Below are 6,871 nucleotides of genomic sequence, written 5' to 3'. Positions count from 1 at the left end.
AAATAGGACACTGGCTACCAGCTCTGTTAAACTCCGTGGGACTTTGGCCATTGTCTTCACAGTGATGTGGCGTGTAGCCAAAGTTGCTTTCTGTTTAGCAAAACAGCTTGGCAGTGGTACATTTGATAATGGCATGTGCCAAAAGCATGGCACAAAGAATGAAGTGGGAAGACTATCCAGGATTTGCATGGAACAGTTGTATATTGCCACAACCAGGCATTTATGCATATCTATATTTGGAGTTCAGGAAAAAGGGCTTCCATAATTCACAATGTAACAAGCTGCGTATTATAGAATCTGAGTATCTTTCTTTCCTTTTTCAGTAGTTTAATGCATTTATATACTGCTTAATGAATCAATTCTTCAATGGCTAGTCAACATATAGGTAAATCTAATTGATTCAATGGATCTAAACTCGTTGGAATGAACAATGGCATGTAGGCTATTATATCATATTGTATTGCCATAAGGTGATTCAGAGCAAAAAATTAACTGTTATTTGACCCAAAGCAAAAAGTTACTTTTTATTTGACCCATGCGAACATGGCACCAGTGATCAAAAGATGGTGGTTTTATTAGTCTGAAAGTGTCACATGTTTCATGTGCTTCAGCGTGTGAGTACGCACAAGGCATTCTTCAGGGGCTACATAAAATCATTAAAAGACAACACATAAATACATGATAAATACATTATACCACATTGCATGAAATCATAATTACATTGGTACATTGTTTGTATGCTGAATATAGATAAGTCTAATTGAGTCCACAAGTCTACTGTAGTTGAAACGACAATGGCATTTAGGCTATAATATTGTTTTGCCTTATGGCAATGTTCAGGTGACATACAGCTAGTTCAGCACTGAACCCATGGTATAAAACCCTTGGATTTTAAAAAGTAAATTTTTGCTCTGAATCAACTGAGAAGACCCAGAACCCTCTGTAGCAAAGGCAAGTGGCTGTTTACAATGTGTCCTGCTGTGCCACCCACCACCACTACCACCACTAGTGTGTGTTGTTCCCTCTGAGGTCAGATGAAGTGCCCAGACATGTGGTCAACACTGGATGCCCTTTTTTGGCCTCAGAAGAAGTGACCTACATGTTAGGGATGATGGGAGTTGCAGCTCTTCTCCTGGCTTTCACTCTCACCCCCCTGGTCAGCGGAAGAACAACCAGTTTGACCAGTAGCTCTGAGAATTGGCTGAAGATGTCTTCCAATCTTCTCTGGAGTCTGCTGGTTCTTGTTCAGCTCTCAAGACACCAGTCAACACAGTAGTCTTCTTAAAAAGATCTACTTTTATTCTAATATATACACTATGCACAAAACAATTCACTACTCACAAAACTCACACTACTATACTCCTCAATACCCACAAAAAGTATTGTCATACATTATTGCTTATATAGACATTTGTCTCCCTATTCATTATACAGTTGCCACCTCCTGGGCGTGTACATACATTATGATTGACATACCATACTTGGCTCAATCTAGACCTCACATTGCATCATACATTACTGTCCACTCAATGACTTTCAGGTGATGTCAATTTGCACCTTTTCACTTTGTCATTGCCTCATATGTCCTTGGCTTTCAGGACCTTCTAATTACATTACTTACAACACCTGTGTGACAATTCAATAACTTTTGCTGTGTCATGTTACTTTCAAATACATTCATATACATATTATATTTCTTGTGACTATATATCCCATGTGGCTTTTTCCTGACACTACATTGCTGGCAGGGCAGTAGCAGTGGGCAGCACAGCATTGATGTGTGTGAACAGATATGCAACATCACTCTAGAGTGCCCCAGGTAACAGGGGGATGTTGGGTCAACTTCAGGGTCAGAATACTATGAGCTGCTCCATATTCTGACCCTTGCAGACATGACCCTTGATACATAATTCAAGTTTCTTTTGTGGGTTTCATTTGCTGCTCCCCCAGTTTCTGTTCCTTTCACCTTTTTTCACTTCATCATTCTCATCATAGGTATATGTTAGGCAGGTGCAGCATGTCCCCTTCCAGGCAGGAACTATAGATACCTGTTGAATTTGGTCAGTGCAAAAGGATAGTGGTGGCAAGGAGGAGGGGGAACCAAATAATTTCATTTCATTTCATTTTTAAGACCTTAAAAATGTCCACAGACTTCATATTCAGACTGGAAAGAAACAGGTTTATCCATTTTAAGTGCAGGAGAAAGTGTAAACAATACATTATCCCATCCCTAGCATTTGGTCAGAGTCTAAACTCATTCTTGTGTCTGGAAATTTTCTTTTCATCCAACATTGTTATTTTCACGTCTGATCCTGTGAGAAATATTCTGACCCCTCTTCAGGGTTAAGGAAATATGATGCCTCCTTGGAGATTATATGCCCTAACTGAATTAGTGTTTCCCTCCAGTTTTCTTCAGTCCTGGAGCTTTGCTCTATTTGCATGAAAACAGGATCTTTCTTTCTGAAGAGTCCATCTGCTTCTATGGTTTGTTCCCTGCAAGCCACTCCACATCCTAATCCTCTGTATGTTGATATGAAGTCTGAGTACAAGAAAGAAATATCAGTGATGTCATAGATACAGGATTATGGTGCTTTTGAAGGCAAGAGCAGATGGGCATTGTATTCATAGGGGTGCAAATATCCCTAGTCACAGAAAATAAGGGCAGGGGGGAGGATTTGCAAGAGAGAGAGAGAGAGAGAGAGAAAATACAAGATTTCAGTCAATTTTTAGCTTTTGGAGGAAGCACTGAACACTTTACAGTGCTTTCTTGGCACTTATGAACCTTTCTTAACCAACAAAGGATTTTCTTCTTCTTCCAGAGTTTGATAATATAGACTTTGCTGGAGTACTGTGGATGTCATGCACAATTGTATGTTCCCTTCCATATGCAGTTGTAAATATTAGGGGCTAGTCTTTAGTTTATGGTTGTATAAACAGACTTCCACAAATCCTGTTGCGAGTCCTGATTAGAGTACAGTAGTAATAATAATAATAATAATAATAATAATAATAATAATAATTTGTATACCGCCCTCTGGCAAACCAATCCGGGCGGTTAACAACAGTAAAATATAAAATATGACAATTAAAAACACTTTATCCCTCCCCCCCTTAAGACAATATTAAACAGTATAATATATTAAAAACACAATGTCAATGCATAAAAACAACAATTAAAAACTAAAAACCCTGATATCCCTCTGTTGATCCTCGACCATCACTAAGATGGGGCCACGGGAGGAATGAGGGAATCAGGAACCTGGGCCGGGATGGTTAATCTGGAAAGGCCTGCCGGAAGAGATCCGTCTTGACTGCTTTTTTAAAGCTGTCTAATGATGTTATCTGACGGATCTCATCCGGCAGGTCGTTCCAGAGTTTGGGGGCGACAGCAGAGAACGCCCTCTGGGAGGTTGCCGCAAGCCTAGATTTTAGAGGCTGCAGTAAGTTCCTCCCAGAGGACCGGAGAGTGCGGGGAGGATTGTACGGGAGGAGGTGGTCTCTAAGATAGTTTGGACCCAAGCCATTTAGGGCTTTAAAGGTGATAACCAACACCTTGTACTGGGCCCGGAAGCTGATAGGCAGCCAGTGGAGGGACCTCAAAACCGGAGTAATGTGGTCCCTCCTAGATGTACCTGACACAAGCCTGGCTGCCATGTTTTGAACCAGCTGTAATTTCCGAGTCAAGCACAGGGGTAGCCCCATGTAGAGTGCATTACAGAAATCAAGGCGTGAGGTTACCAGTGCGTGCACAACCGTCTCGAGATCCCTTACTTCCAGAAAAGGGCGCAGCTGGCGTATCAGCCGAAGCTGATAACAGGCACTCCTGACCGTCGCATTTACCTGATTTGTCATCAGGAGCGACGAGTCAAGGAGCACCCCCAGACTACGAACACAGTCGCTGGAGGAGAGTGTGACCCCATCCAGGACTGGAGGTTGCAACCCAATTCTTGGTTTCGGGGCTGCTACCATGAGCACCTCCGTCTTGTCTGGATTCAGTTTCAATCTGTTTTTCCTCATCCAGCCCATTACCGCCTGAAGACATTCATTGAGAGAAGAGATGCCATCGGAATTCGAGGCCGACGAACGAGATACGGAGAAATAGATTTGGGTGTCATCAGCGTACTGATAACACCCAGCACCATAACTCCGTATTATCTCACCCAGTGGCTTCATATAGATGTTAAATAACATCGGGGACAAAATAGCCCCCTGAGGAACCCCACAAGTGAGGTACCTCTTACTGGAGCTACAGTCCCCGAGTAGCACCCTCTGAGACCTGCCCGAGAGGAAGGACCGGAACCACTGCAAAGCAGTGCCCCCAATACCTAACCCCTTCAGGCGGTCCAAGAGGATGCCGTGATCTATAGTATCAAAAGCCGCTGAGAGGTCTAAGAGCACCAACAGGGTCACACTCCCCCTGTCAATGCTCAGACGCAGATCGTCGGTCAAGGCAACCATGGCAGTCTCAATCCCAAAGCCTGTCCTAAAGCCAGTTTGAAATGGGTCTAGATAATCGGCTTCATCCAAGACAGCTTGGAGCTGAAGGGCAACCGCCCTCTCGATCACCTTGCTCAAAAATGGCAGCAATGACACCGGCCTATAATTCTTCATATCCAGGGGGTCCAGGGAAGGTTTTTTCAGGAGCGGCCTAACCGCCGCTTCCTTTAAACAAGATAGAACATGTCCTTCCCTGAAGGATGCACCGATGATATCCGTGAGGAATCTCATCAATGCATCCCCCCCCGGACGGCCAGCCATGATGGGCAAGGGTCAAGAGGGCAAGTTGTCTTCCTCACCTTACCAAGCAGCTTGTCCACGTCATCAGTACTCACAGATTGGAGCTGATCCAGTATGACTACATCGGCGGAGTCACTAGATGCCTCGCCTGTCGACTCTGTTTCAATGGTGGCATCTAAGTCGGCTTTTATCTGAGAGATTTTGTCTGCAAAGAAGTTGTTAAACGCGTCACAGCAGGCCGTCGTCGGGTTAAGTAAGGGATTTGGCGCAGGGGTCACCTGCGTCATTTCCCTCACCACCTTAAACAGCTCTGCTGGACGGGACTCTGCAGACGCAATACGTGCAGAGGAGAAGGCTCTCTTCGCTGCACGTATTGCCTCCCGATAGGAACAAAGGAAGTTCCTATGGCGAGTTCTGTCGGATAAGAGTCGAGTCTTCCGCCACCTGCGCTCTAGCCGTCGTCCAAACTGCTTCATCTTCCTCAGCTCTGGTGTGAACCAGGGCCTCCGATTTGGGGCGGGATTGAATTTATTGAATCAGTTGGATTTATTTATATGTTAACTCGCTTTCAAAAATTGATTCAGTGGGTCAATTCAGGGTTGTAGCTACAAGCAGGGTTGAAATATGAACACTGCTCCCAGGAAGAATTCCACCTCCATATTTCCAGCACTATAGAGAGTGAGACATAAATAAATAAATAATAAATAAAATTTTTATTTCTATACCGCCCTTCTATATAATCAGGGCAGTGTACAACATTATAAAACATCAACAGAAACATCAACATCAACAGAAAAGCAATCATTACAATTACATTAAAATTTACAACTACATTAAAACAATCTACATTAAAAAAATCTAGCCAGCTTGCCACTGCTGACATGGGGGGGGGGGGGGGAGAACTAATTGGGGCCTGTGTCAGGGAATGCTGATTTGAACAGAAAAGTCTTAAGCCCCTTTTTAAACTGGGCCAGGGAGGTGGCCGAGCGGAGCTCAATGGGCAGAGAATTCCAGAGGGTCGGGGCCGAGATGGTGAAAGCTCTCCTAGACGTGGAGGCTAACCTGGCCCCTGGAACCCTCAATAACTGCTGCCCAGATGTTCTGAGAGTGCGGGGCGGATTGTATGGGGACATCGAAAATCATCAACCCTTACAACAATTATATTTTCTGTGTTCACATTCCCTCAGTATTTTTGCCTGCCTCTTTTCTTTGGAAGCCTGAATTGCACTTCTAAATACTCAACTGAAGTTTTAAGATAATGCAATACTACACATTTGAGGATGGAAGGAAAAGTTTTGTGTGTGTGTGTGTGTGGGGGGATTTTTATGGGAGACAATGCCATCATTTTGCCCTTCCCTTATAGCTAAACATATGATCAGTGGCCATATAGATTAGGGAATAGAACTACAATGTGTGCCACCCAGAAGTCATTGGATGCCAGGGAAAAACCAGATACTTCCTTGTGCAACTCCTGGGCCACCTAGCATAAATCACCGAGTGGATTTGGCCTTTGGAATCCATCTCCCAGAAACCCCAGTAGTTCTGATAATTGTACTTTCCCAAAAGTATATTTTCCAAGCTCTGATCTATATTCTTGTCAGGAACTAGAATTACATTCTGCTAGAGGGATGTAGAGAGTTCATAGATGGACAACCTTCAGGGATCAAGGACTGCAATGGACCCCATAGAAACACTGCTACAACAACTGAAATTCAGAATTAACTGTGGTAGTTCTCTATGGTAATGGAGGACACCATCTCTATAATTACACCAGTTTGTAATGGTGCCATTTTCTGGCATATTTAGGCCTGCAAAAGCCTGCTAGTGGGCCACATGTGGGCCATAGGCCATAAGTGATCCATCATTGCCCTAGTGATAGAAAAGAGCAGGCATAAACTTAGAATGCTCCAGAATTATTCTTTAATTCTCTCCATAAACTATGGGACACAGGTGCTTCCACCACATTCATCAGCTTTTGTACTATCTGAGCTCTAAACAACACATGTGTATAGATTTCTTCCTAATGTACATATTTTTGGTAGGAATTCCCCTGTTATAATGCTATTTCACCTAATACAGACATTTTAATTTACTGGATGCCATTTCCCCAAATGTCCCACTTTATGTTCTGGTC

Source organism: Sceloporus undulatus, chromosome 2 (assembly GCF_019175285.1).
Source record: "Sceloporus undulatus isolate JIND9_A2432 ecotype Alabama chromosome 2, SceUnd_v1.1, whole genome shotgun sequence".
Taxonomy (NCBI): Eukaryota; Metazoa; Chordata; class Lepidosauria; order Squamata; family Phrynosomatidae; genus Sceloporus; species Sceloporus undulatus.
The sequence above is the reverse complement of the archived record's forward strand: the minus strand, read 5'-3'. Positions refer to the sequence as shown.